The 20,447-nt window shown below is 35.1% G+C and overlaps 6 non-coding genes across 6 annotated transcripts; all 6 read right to left on the bottom strand.

Annotated features, from left to right (window-relative positions):
- Positions 1 to 1,731: 1,731 nt before the first annotated feature.
- Positions 1,732 to 5,693, bottom strand: LOC120285734. The gene has a single exon (XR_005544954.1). It is a non-coding gene; the product is annotated as a large subunit ribosomal RNA (ribosomal RNA).
- A 394-nt stretch (positions 5,694 to 6,087) lies between these two features.
- On the bottom strand, positions 6,088 to 6,266 carry LOC120285747. Its single transcript, XR_005544958.1, has one exon. It is a non-coding gene; the product is annotated as a 5.8S ribosomal RNA (ribosomal RNA).
- A 689-nt stretch (positions 6,267 to 6,955) lies between these two features.
- LOC120285721 lies at positions 6,956 to 8,950 on the bottom strand. The gene has a single exon (XR_005544941.1). It is a non-coding gene; the product is annotated as a small subunit ribosomal RNA (ribosomal RNA).
- A 3,683-nt stretch (positions 8,951 to 12,633) lies between these two features.
- LOC120285733 lies at positions 12,634 to 16,595 on the bottom strand. The gene has a single exon (XR_005544953.1). It is a non-coding gene; the product is annotated as a large subunit ribosomal RNA (ribosomal RNA).
- Positions 16,596 to 16,989: 394 nt separating this feature from the next.
- On the bottom strand, positions 16,990 to 17,168 carry LOC120285742. The gene has a single exon (XR_005544957.1). It is a non-coding gene; the product is annotated as a 5.8S ribosomal RNA (ribosomal RNA).
- Positions 17,169 to 17,857: 689 nt separating this feature from the next.
- Positions 17,858 to 19,852, bottom strand: LOC120285719. Its single transcript, XR_005544939.1, has one exon. It is a non-coding gene; the product is annotated as a small subunit ribosomal RNA (ribosomal RNA).
- Between the last annotated feature and the right edge of the window lie 595 nt (positions 19,853 to 20,447).

Here is a 20,447-nt window from a genome sequence, read left to right as displayed (position 1 = left end):
GCCAAAATCATATGAATACATAAGTTTTGAACAATATGAGAGGTCGGCAACGGTCTTTCCTCTATAATACTAAGATAATATGGGAATATTTCAGCATTTTTTCCCTTATACATATAATAATTAATCATTTTCATAAGTATATTATTTAATTTACTCGTATATAATTGCCAAAATCCTATGAACACATAAGAGAATACAATATGAGAGGTCGGCGCAACCATAATATAGTAGTTGATGACGAGGTGTTTGGCAACTTGATACAATTCTTTAAAGTCTTTATATCAAAAATATATGATAGGGACAATATCATATGCGTCACTAAATTGATGACGAGGTGTTTGGCAACTTGACACAATTCATTAAAAGTTTTTATATTAATTATATGATAGGGACAATATCATATGCGTCACTAAATTGATGACGAGGTGTTTGGCAACTTGACACAATTCATTAAAATTCTTTATATTAATTATATGATAGGGACAATATCATATGCGTCACTAAATTGATGACGAGGTGTTTGGCAACTTGACACAATTCATTAAAGTCTTTATATTAATTATATGATAGGGACAATATCATATGCGTCACTAAATTGATGACGAGGTGTTTGGCAACTTGACACAATTCATTAAAGTCTTTATATTAATTATATGATATGGACAATATCATATGCGTCACTAAATTGATGACGAGGTGTTTGGCAACTTGATACAATTCTTTAAAGTCTTTATATCAAAAATTATATGATAGGGACAATATCATATGCGTCACTAAATTGATGACGAGGTGTTTGGCAACTTGACACAATTCATTAAAGTCTTTATATTAATTATATGATATGGACAATATCATATGCGTCACTAAATTGATGACGAGGTGTTTGGCAACTTGACACAATTCATTAAAGTCTTTATATTAATTATATGATAGGGACAATATCATATGCGTCACTAAATTGATGACGAGGTGTTTGGCAACTTGACACAATTCATTAAAGTCTTTATATTAATTATATGATAGGGACAATATCATATGCGTCACTAAATTGATGACGAGGTGTTTGGCAACTTGACACAATTCATTAAAGTCTTTATATTAATTATATGATATGGACAATATCATATGCGTCACTAAATTGATGACGAGGTGTTTGGCAACTTGATACAATTCTTTAAAGTCTTTATATCAAAAATTATATGATAGGGACAATATCATATGCGTCACTAAATTGATGACGAGGTGTTTGGCAACTTGACACAATTCATTAAAGTCTTTATATTAATTATATGATATGGACAATATCATATGCGTCACTAAATTGATGACGAGGTGTTTGGCAACTTGATACAATTCTTTAAAGTCTTTATATCAAAAATTATATGATAGGGACAATATCATATGCGTCACTAAATTGATGACGAGGTGTTTGGCAACTTGACACAATTCATTAAAATTCTTTATATTAATTATATGATAGGGACAATATCATATGCGTCACTAAATTGATGACGAGGTGTTTGGCAACTTGACACAATTCATTAAAGTCTTTATATTAATTATATGATAGGGACAATATCATATGCGTCACTAAATTGATGACGAGGTGTTTGGCAACTTGATACAATTCTTTAAAGTCTTTATATCAAAAATTATATGATAGGGACAATATCATATGCGTCACTAAATTGATGACGAGGTGTTTGGCTACAGGAAAAAATCATTTATTTATCGAATCATCAAGCAAAGGATAAGCTTCAGTGGATCGCAGTATGGCAGCTGCTCAACCACTTACAACACCTTGCCTGTTACAAAAGTCGTTTACAATTGATTCTAGGCTTTGTCATTGTATTAAATAATGCTTTTATATGTAACTAGCGCGGCATCAGGTGATCGAAGATCCTCCTAATTTACTATGTTACAAATTACATTGGCATCACATCCATTGTCGTTTATAAAATAAATTATAAACTTTAAATGGTTTAGAAGCCATACAATGCAAATTGCCCCTTATTTATCATTGCAGTCCAGCACGGATACGACCTTAGAGGCGTTCAGGCATAATCCAACGGACGTAGCGTCATACCACTGTTCGCTCGAACAAGTATTGTGCCATTGGTCCGTACCTGCGGTTCCTCTCGTACTACGCAGGAATGCTGTCGCAACAACGTTTTGTCATTAGTAGGGTAAAACTAACCTGTCTCACGACGGTCTAAACCCAGCTCACGTTCCCTTGCATGGGTGAACAATCCAACGCTTGGTGAATTTTGCTTCACAATGATAGGAAGAGCCGACATCGAAGGATCAAAAAGCGACGTCGCTATGAACGCTTGGCCGCCACAAGCCAGTTATCCCTATGGTAACTTTTCTGACACCTCTTGTTAAAAACTCTTTAAACCAAAAGGATCGATAGGCCGAGCTTTTGCTGTCCCTGTGTGTACTGAACACCGAGATCAAGTCAGCATTTGCCCTTTTGCTCTATGTGTGGTTTCTGTCCGCACTGAGCTGGCCTTGGGACACCTCCGTTATTATTTGAGAGATGTACCGCCCCAGTCAAACTCCCTACCTGGCAATGTCCTTGAATTGGATCATACCTGAGTAATTGGAGTTATACCAAATTTTCAAATCAAAAATACATAAATGCATCGTTTTATTAAAGAATTTGTTTGCGATTATATAACAAACTCGTGATACTTTGATCAAGAAGCTTGCATCAAAACCCAATACCATAAGATATAATAAATATATCCGTATAATGGCTAGGAAATGATACACGTTCCATTTAATCAAGTAAGTAAGGAAACAATAAGAGTAGTGGTATTTCATTGACGATACCAAACCGAGGTCTAATATCTCCCACTTATTCTACACCTCTTATGTCTCCTTACACTGCCAGATTAGAGTCAAGCTCAAAAGGGTCTTCTTTCCCCGCTAATTATTCCAAGCCCGTTCCCTTGGCTGTGGTTTCGCTAGATAGTAGATAGGGACAGTAGGAATCTCGTTAATCCATTCATGCGCGTCACTAATTAGATGACGAGGCATTTGGCTACCTTAAGAGAGTCATAGTTACTCCCGCCGTTGACCCGCGCTTACTTGAATTTCTTCACTTTGACATTCAGAGCACTGGGCAGAAATCACATTGTGTCAACACCCGCTAGGGCCATCACAATGCTTTGTTTTAATTAGACAGTCGGATTCCCCAAGTCCGTGCCAGTTCTGAATTGATTGTTAATTGATAATCGTTATAATTGATAAGAACTAATTGGTTTAACCCAAATAGTATTCTTAAAAATTTTAGCAAGAAAGTTCCACAATTGGCTACGTAACTAAACTATCCGGGGAACAAGTAACTAACATAAATGCTAGAAACTCTATTTACCCAGAACGAGCACATAAACCATGTTATTGTTTCCCAATCAAGCCCGACTATCTCAATCTTCAGAGCCAATCCTTATCCCGAAGTTACGGATCTAATTTGCCGACTTCCCTTACCTACATTATTCTATCGACTAGAGACTCTTCACCTTGGAGACCAGCTGCGGATATTGGTACGGCCTGTTGAGAAGTTTGCGTGTCCCCACCATAAATTTTCAAGGTCCGAGGAGAAAATATCGACACAACAGTATATGTCATGCTCTTCTAGCCCATCTACCATATCTCTCTGCGAAAGACTTCCATGGTAGTACGGCTATAAAACAGAAAAGAAAACTCTTCCGATATCTCTCGACGGCTTCTTTATGGTCGTTCCTGTTGCCAGGATGAGCACGAGGCCCATATTTAATAACAAACGGATACTCAACAGGTTACGGAATTGGAACCGTATTCCCTTTCGTTCAAAATTATTCAAGTGTATTATATTCGCTTTGTTTATATAGTTAGGCATTTTTGTTTTACTTGAAAATTTTCGGCTTTCGCCTTGAACTTAGGACCGACTAACTCGTGATCAACCACTGTTCACACGAAACCCTTCTCCACTTCAGTCCTCCAAGGTCTCATTCGATTATTTGCTACTACCACCAAGATCTGTACCAATGGCAGCTCCATGCAGGCTTACGCCAAACACTTCTACGCATACCATTGTACCTTCCTACTCACTAAAGTTTCAAAATTTATATCACAAGTAATATAAATCATCTACTTTAGCGGTAATGTATAGGTATACAACTTAAGCGCCATCCATTTTAAGGGCTAGTTGCTTCGGCAGGTGAGTTGTTACACACTCCTTAGCGGATTTCGACTTCCATGATCACCGTCCTGCTGTTTTAAGCAACCAACGCCTTTCATGGTATCTGCATGAGTTGTTAATTTGGGCACCGTAACATTACGTTTGGTTCATCCCACAGCGCCAGTTCTGCTTACCAAAAGTGGCCCACTGGGCACATTATATCATAACCTTGAACTTCATATCAAGAAAGTTAAGGTTCTTACCCATTTAAAGTTTGAGAATAGGTTAAGATCGTTTCGACCCTAAGGCCTCTAATCATTCGCTTTACCAGATAAGATTATTTTATATAATATTAAAATGCACCAGCTATCCTGAGGGAAACTTCGGAAGGAACCAGCTACTAGATGGTTCGATTGGTCTTTCGCCCCTATACTCAATTCTGACAATCGATTTGCACGTCAGAACTGTTTCGGTCTTCCATCAGGGTTTCCCCTGACTTCAACCTGATCAAGTATAGTTCACCATCTTTCGGGTCACAGCATATATGCTCAAGGTACGTTCCAGTTAGAGGCATAAATAATATAAATATACATTATACATAACTATATAGAACGCCCCGGGATTGTGTTAATTAGCTATAAATAGCTAAAAAACTAATCCCATTATTAGTCAAGTTAATTACGCTATTAGGTTTACATCCCAATAACTTGCACATATGTTAGACTCCTTGGTCCGTGTTTCAAGACGGGTCCCGAAGGTATCCTGAATCTTTCGCATTGTTAATCATACAAGAGCATATAATAAACACAAAAATCAATGATAATTATGCCATTATATAATTCCGAAAAATTAACGCTCTGTAATAATATAAATCTATCAGCACTTTATCAAATTAATAACATTTATTCTGTGTTAAAATGCAAGCAATTTAATTGGAATAAACTATAAGTTATATTTTATGATAAATTTGGGATATGCTAATAGATTACAATGTCCTTATATGGAAAAAATGCACATTATTCTTAATAATATTATTTAAATATTACAATTTTAATGATGAATTTTCCATAACGGATATTCAGGTTCATCGGGCTTAACCTCTAAGCAGTTTCACGTACTGTTTAACTCTCTATTCAGAGTTCTTTTCAACTTTCCCTCACGGTACTTGTTTACTATCGGTCTCATGGTTATATTTAGTTTTAGATGGAGTTTACCACCCACTTAGTGCTGCACTATCAAGCAACACGACTCTTTGGAAACATCATCTAGTAATCATTAACGTTATACGGGCCTGGCACCCTCTATGGGTAAATGGCCTCATTTAAGAAGGACTTAAATCATTAATTTCTCATACTAGAATATTGACGCTCCATACACTGCATCTCACATTTGCCATATAGACAAAGTGACTTAGTGCTGAACTGTTTTCTTTTCGCTCGCCGCTACTAAGAAAATCCTTGTTAGTTTCTTTTCCTCCCCTAATTAATATGCTTAAATTCAGGGGGTAGTCCCATATGAGTTGAGGTTGTATATATAACTATATTTTGCCATAAATTCTTTATATATAAATGATAAAACAATCAATTAAATTCGTTATAAATAGTTCCAATAGTTCTTGTAAGCAAAGTTATTTTTTATCCATTTAACGAACCAACGAAGAATAATAACATAACCAAGTTTTTTTTTTTTCGAATCATTAATAAGAGACAATTCTAGATGAAAAATATTTCAATTTTTTATGCTAGACATTTCTCAGTATTATTTGATTGAAAAAGAAAATATTTCTCTTCGTTTTTCACATTCAAATGTGAGATAATGTTTTTCATTTCTTTTTTAATATTATGAATAAAATCATTATTTAATCCAATAATATACCATATGCTTATAAAAAATTTATAAACAACTTAATTAGCATAGTCTTACAACCCTCAACCATATGTAGTCCAAGCAGCACTATAAAATTAATTAAAGTACATAACAGCATGGACTGCGATATGCGTTCAAAATGTCGATGTTCATGTGTCCTGCAGTTCACACGATGACGCACAGTTTGCTGCGTTCTTCATCGACCCATGAGCCGAGTGATCCACCGCTTAGAGTTTTATAATTCATTTTTATATAATGTCAATATTGTTTTTATTGAAAGAAATTAAAAATACACCATTTTACTGGCATATATCAATTCCTTCAATAAATTTATTTTTATACCTAAAATAAATGTTGCGAAATGTCTTAGTTTCATATAAGCATTATGTATCATAATAATCTGGTTATGGTTTGCTATTTTGGGTGACACATACTGCAAAATTTATATAAAACATTAACCTGATGGATGACAGGTACAAACATTGTATATTTTAGGTTGTTGCATTAGCCAACGTATGCTCATAACATAGATGAACAATACATATTCGCAACGCGTGTATATTATGGTCCATATACACACAAACTTATTTCGATTACCACATTCAAAATTATTTTAATTTTAATTCGACTTCCACTTTCGAATTTAGTTTAGTTTCTTCGATTTCCATTTTCGAGAATTTGTTTTTATAGGAAACGCCGTTGTTGTAGTAAGTACTGCCACAAATACGCACAACAACATTAATAATGTTAAAGTCTTTTTATGAGGTTGCCAAGCCCCACATATAAATAAAATAAAAGCCATCTACATTTTATTTTCACTTTAACTTTTGATTCCGTAGAATCATTTTGTAATATTTTTATTTTGGTAAATTGTATTTATTTGTATTATAACAAATGTTTATTAACGGTAAGGATATTATACAATAATGATCCTTCCGCAGGTTCACCTACGGAAACCTTGTTACGACTTTTACTTCCTCTAAATAATCAAGTTCGGTCAACTTTTGCGAAACAACCGTAACACGCAAGGCGTCACAGTGATCACGTCCGGAGACCTCACTAAATAATTCAATCGGTAGTAGCGACGGGCGGTGTGTACAAAGGGCAGGGACGTAATCAATGCGAGTTAATGACTCACACTTACTGGGAATTCCAAGTTCATGTGAACAGTTTCAGTTCACAATCCCAAGCATGAAAGTGGTTCAGCGGTTTACCCGGACCTCTCGGTCTAGGAAATACACGTTGATACTTTCATTGTAGCGCGCGTGCAGCCCAGGACATCTAAGGGCATCACAGACCTGTTATTGCTCAATCTCATTATTGCTAGACGCAATTTGTCCATTTAAGAAGCTAGTGTCCTTATAATGGGACAAACCAACAGGTACGGCTCCACTTACATAAACACATTCAAACACAATAAACATTTTACTGCCACCATGAATGAAGGCTACATAAGCTTCAGCACCATAATCCTGAAGATATCTATTTAATATATTTGAGTCTCGTTCGTTATCGGAATTAACCAGACAAATCACTCCACGAACTAAGAACGGCCATGCACCACCACCCATAGATTCGAGAAAGAGCTATCAATCTGTCTTACACACTTATGTTCGGACCTGGTAAGTTTTCCCGTGTTGAGTCAAATTAAGCCGCAGGCTCCACTCCTGGTGGTGCCCTTCCGTCAATTCCTTTAAGTTTCAGCTTTGCAACCATACTTCCCCCGGAGCCCAAAAGCTTTGGTTTCCCGGGAAGCGACTGAGAGAGCCATAAAAGTAGCTACACCCAATTGCTAGCTGGCATCGTTTATGGTTAGAACTAGGGCGGTATCTGATCGCCTTCGAACCTCTAACTTTCGTTCTTGATTAATGAAAACATCTTTGGCAAATGCTTTCGCTTAAGTTAGTCTTACGACGGTCCAAGAATTTCACCTCTCGCGTCGTAATACTAATGCCCCCAAACTGCTTCTATTAATCATTACCTCTTGATCTGAAAACCAATGAAAGCAGAACAGAGGTCTTATTTCATTATCCCATGCACAGAATATTCAGGCATTTGAAGCCTGCTTTAAGCACTCTAATTTGTTCAAAGTAATAGTACCGGCCCACAATAACACTCGTTTAAGAGCACTAGTGCAGGTTTTTAAATAGGAGGAACATATGAAAAAATACAAGTATTTAATCACATATAAGAACTCCACCGGTAATACGCTTACATACATAAAGGTATAGTACTAACCACAATTGTAAGTTGTACTACCCGTATGAAGCACAAGTTCAACTACGAACGTTTTAACCGCAACAACTTTAATATACGCTATTGGAGCTGGAATTACCGCGGCTGCTGGCACCAGACTTGCCCTCCAATTGGTCCTTGTTAAAGGATTTAAAGTGTACTCATTCCAATTACAGGGCCTCGGATATGAGTCCTGTATTGTTATTTTTCGTCACTACCTCCCCGAGCTGGGAGTGGGTAATTTACGCGCCTGCTGCCTTCCTTAGATGTGGTAGCCGTTTCTCAGGCTCCCTCTCCGGAATCGAACCCTGATTCCCCGTTACCCGTTGCAACCATGGTAGTCCTAGATACTACCATCAAAAGTTGATAGGGCAGACATTTGAAAGATCTGTCGTCGGTACAAGACCATACGATCTGCATGTTATCTAGAGTTCAACCAATATAACGATCTTGCGATCGCTTGGTTTTAGCCTAATAAAAGCACATGTCCCATAAGGTTCATGTTTTAATTGCATGTATTAGCTCTAGAATTACCACAGTTATCCAAGTAACTGTTAACGATCTAAGGAACCATAACTGATATAATGAGCCTTTTGCGGTTTCACTTTTAATTCGTGTGTACTTAGACATGCATGGCTTAATCTTTGAGACAAGCATATAACTACTGGCAGGATCAACCAGAATAATGTTTTTCCTTCATATTCCATTCATATTTTTTGAATCGAAATAAGCAATATAATAGATATATGGATTTTTCACTTTATATAATTCCATGATTTTTATTATATTGAATAAAATTCAATATTTCGCCTTTGGGTAAAATTTTAAATATATATTTATAAGTAAAATATCCATTCGATTACGGCCATTTTTATATAGCATTCGTAATCCATAATTTCATTTTTAATTTATACTTGTTTTACCAATATAACAAGAATTTCATATAATTATTGTAATATATATGTTTCTATAATTATATCTTTTTATATATACATATTTCATTATAAAATATCATTTTATTTCCAACATACATAATTATTGTATCCACACATGTACAATTTTTGTTTAACCAATATAAATATTAAGTTAAATCATTTGCATTTTGAAGATAAATTTAAAATTTATCTCTTTTCATATATCTCTCTGGTAATATATAACATAAAACCAAGCGCATATGATAATATTTCCACATTTAATATATAATTTTATATTTCTTTCATAAGAATCCATATTTGTATTATACCGTAACGATATAATAATCCAACTATACGGCAGGTAATAAATAAATATTTGCCTGCCTCCAAAAATTAACGATAATATATGGAAACGATTTGTTATTCTATATATAATAGAAACTTGACTTTTGTTTCAACGATATTATCTAAAAAGCGTATATTCCTATTATCCGCGGAGCCAAGTCCCGTGTTCTATAGAACTGAGAAACAAATTTGTACGGATAATAATATACTTTATTGTATGTAACCAATATAAACATAATCCGAAATAAATATTTCGAATAATGCGGGAGGTCGGCAACCACTGCCTACCTATAGTAGTTTTTGAACCCGCTGTCGTCAAAGCGGGTATTTTCAATTCCGTTTGCCACCCAACATACGGGCTATTCTCTTATATATTAAGAGATTATATGAACATTTCATTTTTTTTTCCATTATTCATATATAATATGATTATTTTTTTCTTTATACATATAATACATATTAATTTTCATATGTTTATTATTTAATTTACTCATATTATTGCCAAAATCATATGAATACATAAGTTTTGAACAATATGAGAGGTCGGCAACCACTGCCTACCTATAGTAGTTTTTGAACCCTCTGTCGTAATTCCGGTCGTTTACACTACTATACCCTCTCCCTATAATGGCTTTTCTCTATAATACTAAGAGAATGTGGGAATATTTCAGCATTTTTTTCCTTATACATATAATAATTAATCATTTTCATATGTATATTATTTAATTTACTCATATAATTCCCAAAATCATATGAATTCATAAGTTTTGAACAATATGAGAGGTCGGCAACCACTGCCTACCTATAGTAGTTTTTGAACCCTCTGTCGTAATTCCGGTCGTTTACACTACTATACCCTCTCACTATAATGGCTTTTCTCTATAATACTGAGAGAATGTGGGAATATTTCAGCATTTTTTCCCTTATACATATAATAATTAATCATTTTCATATGTATATTATTTAATTTACTCATATAATTCCCAAAATCATATGAATACATAAGTTTTGAACAATATGAGAGGTCGGCAACCACTGCCTACCTATAGTAGTTTTTGAACCCTCTGTCGTAATTCCGGTCGTTTACACTACTATACCCTCTCACTATAATGGCTTTTCTCTATAATACTGAGAGAATGTGGGAATATTTCAGCATTTTTTCCCTTATACATATAATAATTAATCATTTTCATATGTATATTATTTAATTTACTCATATAATTGCCAAAATCATATGAATACATAAGTTTTGAACAATATGAGAGGTCGGCAACCACTGCCTACCTATAGTAGTTTTTGAACCCTCTGTCGTAATTCCGGTCGTTTACACTACTATACCCTCTCACTATAATGGCTTTTCTCTATAATACTGAGAGAATGTGGGAATATTTCAGCATTTTTTCCCTTATACATATAATAATTAATCATTTTCATATGTATATTATTTAATTTACTCATTTAATTGCCAAAATCATATGAATACATAAGTTTTGAACAATATGAGAGGTCGGCAACGGTCTTTCCTCTATAATACTAAGATAATATGGGAATATTTCAGCATTTTTTCCCTTATACATATAATAATTAATCATTTTCATAAGTATATTATTTAATTTACTCGTATATAATTGCCAAAATCCTATGAACACATAAGAGAATACAATATGAGAGGTCGGCGCAACCATAATATAGTAGTTGATGACGAGGTGTTTGGCAACTTGATACAATTCTTTAAAGTCTTTATATCAAAAATTATATGATAGGGACAATATCATATGCGTCACTAAATTGATGACGAGGTGTTTGGCAACTTGACACAATTCATTAAAAGTTTTTATATTAATTATATGATAGGGACAATATCATATGCGTCACTAAATTGATGACGAGGTGTTTGGCAACTTGACACAATTCATTAAAATTCTTTATATTAATTATATGATAGGGACAATATCATATGCGTCACTAAATTGATGACGAGGTGTTTGGCAACTTGACACAATTCATTAAAGTCTTTATATTAATTATATGATAGGGACAATATCATATGCGTCACTAAATTGATGACGAGGTGTTTGGCAACTTGACACAATTCATTAAAGTCTTTATATTAATTATATGATATGGACAATATCATATGCGTCACTAAATTGATGACGAGGTGTTTGGCAACTTGATACAATTCTTTAAAGTCTTTATATCAAAAATTATATGATAGGGACAATATCATATGCGTCACTAAATTGATGACGAGGTGTTTGGCAACTTGACACAATTCATTAAAGTCTTTATATTAATTATATGATATGGACAATATCATATGCGTCACTAAATTGATGACGAGGTGTTTGGCAACTTGACACAATTCATTAAAGTCTTTATATTAATTATATGATAGGGACAATATCATATGCGTCACTAAATTGATGACGAGGTGTTTGGCAACTTGACACAATTCATTAAAGTCTTTATATTAATTATATGATATGGACAATATCATATGCGTCACTAAATTGATGACGAGGTGTTTGGCAACTTGATACAATTCTTTAAAGTCTTTATATCAAAAATTATATGATAGGGACAATATATCATATGCGTCACTAAATTGATGACGAGGTGTTTGGCAACTTGACACAATTCATTAAAGTCTTTATATTAATTATATGATATGGACAATATCATATGCGTCACTAAATTGATGACGAGGTGTTTGGCAACTTGATACAATTCTTTAAAGTCTTTATATCAAAAATTATATGATAGGGACAATATCATATGCGTCACTAAATTGATGACGAGGTGTTTGGCAACTTGACACAATTCATTAAAATTCTTTATATTAATTATATGATAGGGACAATATCATATGCGTCACTAAATTGATGACGAGGTGTTTGGCAACTTGACACAATTCATTAAAGTCTTTATATTAATTATATGATAGGGACAATATCATATGCGTCACTAAATTGATGACGAGGTGTTAGGCAACTTGATACAATTCTTTAAAGTCTTTATATCAAAAATTATATGATAGGGACAATATCATATGCGTCACTAAATTGATGACGAGGTGTTTGGCTACAGGAAAAAATCATTTATTTATCGAATCATCAAGCAAAGGATAAGCTTCAGTGGATCGCAGTATGGCAGCTGCTCAACCACTTACAACACCTTGCCTGTTACAAAAGTCGTTTACAATTGATTCTAGGCTTTGTCATTGTATTAAATAATGCTTTTATATGTAACTAGCGCGGCATCAGGTGATCGAAGATCCTCCTAATTTACTATGTTACAAATTACATTGGCATCACATCCATTGTCGTTTATAAAATAAATTATAAACTTTAAATGGTTTAGAAGCCATACAATGCAAATTGCCCCTTATTTATCATTGCAGTCCAGCACGGATACGACCTTAGAGGCGTTCAGGCATAATCCAACGGACGTAGCGTCATACCACTGTTCGCTCGAACAAGTATTGTGCCATTGGTCCGTACCTGCGGTTCCTCTCGTACTACGCAGGAATGCTGTCGCAACAACGTTTTGTCATTAGTAGGGTAAAACTAACCTGTCTCACGACGGTCTAAACCCAGCTCACGTTCCCTTGCATGGGTGAACAATCCAACGCTTGGTGAATTTTGCTTCACAATGATAGGAAGAGCCGACATCGAAGGATCAAAAAGCGACGTCGCTATGAACGCTTGGCCGCCACAAGCCAGTTATCCCTATGGTAACTTTTCTGACACCTCTTGTTAAAAACTCTTTAAACCAAAAGGATCGATAGGCCGAGCTTTTGCTGTCCCTGTGTGTACTGAACACCGAGATCAAGTCAGCATTTGCCCTTTTGCTCTATGTGTGGTTTCTGTCCGCACTGAGCTGGCCTTGGGACACCTCCGTTATTATTTGAGAGATGTACCGCCCCAGTCAAACTCCCTACCTGGCAATGTCCTTGAATTGGATCATACCTGAGTAATTGGAGTTATACCAAATTTTCAAATCAAAAATACATAAATGCATCGTTTTATTAAAGAATTTGTTTGCGATTATATAACAAACTCGTGATACTTTGATCAAGAAGCTTGCATCAAAACCCAATACCATAAGATATAATAAATATATCCGTATAATGGCTAGGAAATGATACACGTTCCATTTAATCAAGTAAGTAAGGAAACAATAAGAGTAGTGGTATTTCATTGACGATACCAAACCGAGGTCTAATATCTCCCACTTATTCTACACCTCTTATGTCTCCTTACACTGCCAGATTAGAGTCAAGCTCAAAAGGGTCTTCTTTCCCCGCTAATTATTCCAAGCCCGTTCCCTTGGCTGTGGTTTCGCTAGATAGTAGATAGGGACAGTAGGAATCTCGTTAATCCATTCATGCGCGTCACTAATTAGATGACGAGGCATTTGGCTACCTTAAGAGAGTCATAGTTACTCCCGCCGTTGACCCGCGCTTACTTGAATTTCTTCACTTTGACATTCAGAGCACTGGGCAGAAATCACATTGTGTCAACACCCGCTAGGGCCATCACAATGCTTTGTTTTAATTAGACAGTCGGATTCCCCAAGTCCGTGCCAGTTCTGAATTGATTGTTAATTGATAATCGTTATAATTGATAAGAACTAATTGGTTTAACCCAAATAGTATTCTTAAAAATTTTAGCAAGAAAGTTCCACAATTGGCTACGTAACTAAACTATCCGGGGAACAAGTAACTAACATAAATGCTAGAAACTCTATTTACCCAGAACGAGCACATAAACCATGTTATTGTTTCCCAATCAAGCCCGACTATCTCAATCTTCAGAGCCAATCCTTATCCCGAAGTTACGGATCTAATTTGCCGACTTCCCTTACCTACATTATTCTATCGACTAGAGACTCTTCACCTTGGAGACCAGCTGCGGATATTGGTACGGCCTGTTGAGAAGTTTGCGTGTCCCCACCATAAATTTTCAAGGTCCGAGGAGAAAATATCGACACAACAGTATATGTCATGCTCTTCTAGCCCATCTACCATATCTCTCTGCGAAAGACTTCCATGGTAGTACGGCTATAAAACAGAAAAGAAAACTCTTCCGATATCTCTCGACGGCTTCTTTATGGTCGTTCCTGTTGCCAGGATGAGCACGAGGCCCATATTTAATAACAAACGGATACTCAACAGGTTACGGAATTGGAACCGTATTCCCTTTCGTTCAAAATTATTCAAGTGTATTATATTCGCTTTGTTTATATAGTTAGGCATTTTTGTTTTACTTGAAAATTTTCGGCTTTCGCCTTGAACTTAGGACCGACTAACTCGTGATCAACCACTGTTCACACGAAACCCTTCTCCACTTCAGTCCTCCAAGGTCTCATTCGATTATTTGCTACTACCACCAAGATCTGTACCAATGGCAGCTCCATGCAGGCTTACGCCAAACACTTCTACGCATACCATTGTACCTTCCTACTCACTAAAGTTTCAAAATTTATATCACAAGTAATATAAATCATCTACTTTAGCGGTAATGTATAGGTATACAACTTAAGCGCCATCCATTTTAAGGGCTAGTTGCTTCGGCAGGTGAGTTGTTACACACTCCTTAGCGGATTTCGACTTCCATGATCACCGTCCTGCTGTTTTAAGCAACCAACGCCTTTCATGGTATCTGCATGAGTTGTTAATTTGGGCACCGTAACATTACGTTTGGTTCATCCCACAGCGCCAGTTCTGCTTACCAAAAGTGGCCCACTGGGCACATTATATCATAACCTTGAACTTCATATCAAGAAAGTTAAGGTTCTTACCCATTTAAAGTTTGAGAATAGGTTAAGATCGTTTCGACCCTAAGGCCTCTAATCATTCGCTTTACCAGATAAGATTATTTTATATAATATTAAAATGCACCAGCTATCCTGAGGGAAACTTCGGAAGGAACCAGCTACTAGATGGTTCGATTGGTCTTTCGCCCCTATACTCAATTCTGACAATCGATTTGCACGTCAGAACTGTTTCGGTCTTCCATCAGGGTTTCCCCTGACTTCAACCTGATCAAGTATAGTTCACCATCTTTCGGGTCACAGCATATATGCTCAAGGTACGTTCCAGTTAGAGGCATAAATAATATAAATATACATTATACATAACTATATAGAACGCCCCGGGATTGTGTTAATTAGCTATAAATAGCTAAAAAACTAATCCCATTATTAGTCAAGTTAATTACGCTATTAGGTTTACATCCCAATAACTTGCACATATGTTAGACTCCTTGGTCCGTGTTTCAAGACGGGTCCCGAAGGTATCCTGAATCTTTCGCATTGTTAATCATACAAGAGCATATAATAAACACAAAAATCAATGATAATTATGCCATTATATAATTCCGAAAAATTAACGCTCTGTAATAATATAAATCTATCAGCACTTTATCAAATTAATAACATTTATTCTGTGTTAAAATGCAAGCAATTTAATTGGAATAAACTATAAGTTATATTTTATGATAAATTTGGGATATGCTAATAGATTACAATGTCCTTATATGGAAAAAATGCACATTATTCTTAATAATATTATTTAAATATTACAATTTTAATGATGAATTTTCCATAACGGATATTCAGGTTCATCGGGCTTAACCTCTAAGCAGTTTCACGTACTGTTTAACTCTCTATTCAGAGTTCTTTTCAACTTTCCCTCACGGTACTTGTTTACTATCGGTCTCATGGTTATATTTAGTTTTAGATGGAGTTTACCACCCACTTAGTGCTGCACTATCAAGCAACACGACTCTTTGGAAACATCATCTAGTAATCATTAACGTTATACGGGCCTGGCACCCTCTATGGGTAAATGGCCTCATTTAAGAAGGACTTAAATCATTAATTTCTCATACTAGAATATTGACGCTCCATACACTGCATCTCACATTTGCCATATAGACAAAGTGACTTAGTGCTGAACTGTTTTCTTTTCGCTCGCCGCTACTAAGAAAATCCTTGTTAGTTTCTTTTCCTCCCCTAATTAATATGCTTAAATTCAGGGGGTAGTCCCATATGAGTTGAGGTTGTATATATAACTATATTTTGCCATAAATTCTTTATATATAAATGATAAAACAATCAATTAAATTCGTTATAAATAGTTCCAATAGTTCTTGTAAGCAAAGTTATTTTTTATCCATTTAACGAACCAACGAAGAATAATAACATAACCAAGTTTTTTTTTTTTCGAATCATTAATAAGAGACAATTCTAGATGAAAAATATTTCAATTTTTTATGCTAGACATTTCTCAGTATTATTTGATTGAAAAAGAAAATATTTCTCTTCGTTTTTCACATTCAAATGTGAGATAATGTTTTTCATTTCTTTTTTAATATTATGAATAAAATCATTATTTAATCCAATAATATACCATATGCTTATAAAAAATTTATAAACAACTTAATTAGCATAGTCTTACAACCCTCAACCATATGTAGTCCAAGCAGCACTATAAAATTAATTAAAGTACATAACAGCATGGACTGCGATATGCGTTCAAAATGTCGATGTTCATGTGTCCTGCAGTTCACACGATGACGCACAGTTTGCTGCGTTCTTCATCGACCCATGAGCCGAGTGATCCACCGCTTAGAGTTTTATAATTCATTTTTATATAATGTCAATATTGTTTTTATTGAAAGAAATTAAAAATACACCATTTTACTGGCATATATCAATTCCTTCAATAAATTTATTTTTATACCTAAAATAAATGTTGCGAAATGTCTTAGTTTCATATAAGCATTATGTATCATAATAATCTGGTTATGGTTTGCTATTTTGGGTGACACATACTGCAAAATTTATATAAAACATTAACCTGATGGATGACAGGTACAAACATTGTATATTTTAGGTTGTTGCATTAGCCAACGTATGCTCATAACATAGATGAACAATACATATTCGCAACGCGTGTATATTATGGTCCATATACACACAAACTTATTTCGATTACCACATTCAAAATTATTTTAATTTTAATTCGACTTCCACTTTCGAATTTAGTTTAGTTTCTTCGATTTCCATTTTCGAGAATTTGTTTTTATAGGAAACGCCGTTGTTGTAGTAAGTACTGCCACAAATACGCACAACAACATTAATAATGTTAAAGTCTTTTTATGAGGTTGCCAAGCCCCACATATAAATAAAATAAAAGCCATCTACATTTTATTTTCACTTTAACTTTTGATTCCGTAGAATCATTTTGTAATATTTTTATTTTGGTAAATTGTATTTATTTGTATTATAACAAATGTTTATTAACGGTAAGGATATTATACAATAATGATCCTTCCGCAGGTTCACCTACGGAAACCTTGTTACGACTTTTACTTCCTCTAAATAATCAAGTTCGGTCAACTTTTGCGAAACAACCGTAACACGCAAGGCGTCACAGTGATCACGTCCGGAGACCTCACTAAATAATTCAATCGGTAGTAGCGACGGGCGGTGTGTACAAAGGGCAGGGACGTAATCAATGCGAGTTAATGACTCACACTTACTGGGAATTCCAAGTTCATGTGAACAGTTTCAGTTCACAATCCCAAGCATGAAAGTGGTTCAGCGGTTTACCCGGACCTCTCGGTCTAGGAAATACACGTTGATACTTTCATTGTAGCGCGCGTGCAGCCCAGGACATCTAAGGGCATCACAGACCTGTTATTGCTCAATCTCATTATTGCTAGACGCAATTTGTCCATTTAAGAAGCTAGTGTCCTTATAATGGGACAAACCAACAGGTACGGCTCCACTTACATAAACACATTCAAACACAATAAACATTTTACTGCCACCATGAATGAAGGCTACATAAGCTTCAGCACCATAATCCTGAAGATATCTATTTAATATATTTGAGTCTCGTTCGTTATCGGAATTAACCAGACAAATCACTCCACGAACTAAGAACGGCCATGCACCACCACCCATAGATTCGAGAAAGAGCTATCAATCTGTCTTACACACTTATGTTCGGACCTGGTAAGTTTTCCCGTGTTGAGTCAAATTAAGCCGCAGGCTCCACTCCTGGTGGTGCCCTTCCGTCAATTCCTTTAAGTTTCAGCTTTGCAACCATACTTCCCCCGGAGCCCAAAAGCTTTGGTTTCCCGGGAAGCGACTGAGAGAGCCATAAAAGTAGCTACACCCAATTGCTAGCTGGCATCGTTTATGGTTAGAACTAGGGCGGTATCTGATCGCCTTCGAACCTCTAACTTTCGTTCTTGATTAATGAAAACATCTTTGGCAAATGCTTTCGCTTAAGTTAGTCTTACGACGGTCCAAGAATTTCACCTCTCGCGTCGTAATACTAATGCCCCCAAACTGCTTCTATTAATCATTACCTCTTGATCTGAAAACCAATGAAAGCAGAACAGAGGTCTTATTTCATTATCCCATGCACAGAATATTCAGGCATTTGAAGCCTGCTTTAAGCACTCTAATTTGTTCAAAGTAATAGTACCGGCCCACAATAACACTCGTTTAAGAGCACTAGTGCAGGTTTTTAAATAGGAGGAACATATGAAAAAATACAAGTATTTAATCACATATAAGAACTCCACCGGTAATACGCTTACATACATAAAGGTATAGTACTAACCACAATTGTAAGTTGTACTACCCGTATGAAGCACAAGTTCAACTACGAACGTTTTAACCGCAACAACTTTAATATACGCTATTGGAGCTGGAATTACCGCGGCTGCTGGCACCAGACTTGCCCTCCAATTGGTCCTTGTTAAAGGATTTAAAGTGTACTCATTCCAATTACAGGGCCTCGGATATGAGTCCTGTATTGTTATTTTTCGTCACTACCTCCCCGAGCTGGGAGTGGGTAATTTACGCGCCTGCTGCCTTCCTTAGATGTGGTAGCCGTTTCTCAGGCTCCCTCTCCGGAATCGAACCCTGATTCCCCGTTACCCGTTGCAACCATGGTAGTCCTAGATACTACCATCAAAAGTTGATAGGGCAGACATTTGAAAGATCTGTCGTCGGTACAAGACCATACGATCTGCATGTTATCTAGAGTTCAACCAATATAACGATCTTGCGATCGCTTGGTTTTAGCCTAATAAAAGCACATGTCCCATAAGGTTCATGTTTTAATTGCATGTATTAGCTCTAGAATTACCACAGTTATCCAAGTAACTGTTAACGATCTAAGGAACCATAACTGATATAATGAGCCTTTTGCGGTTTCACTTTTAATTCGTGTGTACTTAGACATGCATGGCTTAATCTTTGAGACAAGCATATAACTACTGGCAGGATCAACCAGAATAATGTTTTTCCTTCATATTCCATTCATATTTTTTGAATCGAAATAAGCAATATAATAGATATATGGATTTTTCACTTTATATAATTCCATGATTTTTATTATATTGAATAAAATTCAATATTTCGCCTTTGGGTAAAATTTTAAATATATATTTATAAGTAAAATATCCATTCGATTACGGCCATTTTTATATAGCATTCGTAATCCATAATTTCATTTTTAATTTATACTTGTTTTACCAATATAACAAGAATTTCATATAATTATTGTAATATATATGTTTCTATAATTATATCTTTTTATATATACATATTTCATTATAAAATATCATTTTATTTCCAACATACATAATTATTGTATCCACACATGTACAATTTTTGTTTAACCAATATAAATATTAAGTTAAATCATTTGCATTTTGAAGATAAATTTAAAATTTATCTCTTTTCATATATCTCTCTGGTAATATATAACATAAAACCAAGCGCATATGATAATATTTCCACATTTAATATATAATTTTATATTTCTTTCATAAGAATCCATATTTGTATTATACCGTAACGATATAATAATCCAACTATACGGCAGGTAA

This window comes from Drosophila simulans, unplaced genomic scaffold (assembly GCF_016746395.2).
Source record: "Drosophila simulans strain w501 unplaced genomic scaffold, Prin_Dsim_3.1 Segkk94_quiver_pilon, whole genome shotgun sequence".
Classification (NCBI taxonomy): Eukaryota; Metazoa; Arthropoda; class Insecta; order Diptera; family Drosophilidae; genus Drosophila; species Drosophila simulans.
This window is presented reverse-complemented; position numbering and strand designations above follow the sequence as displayed.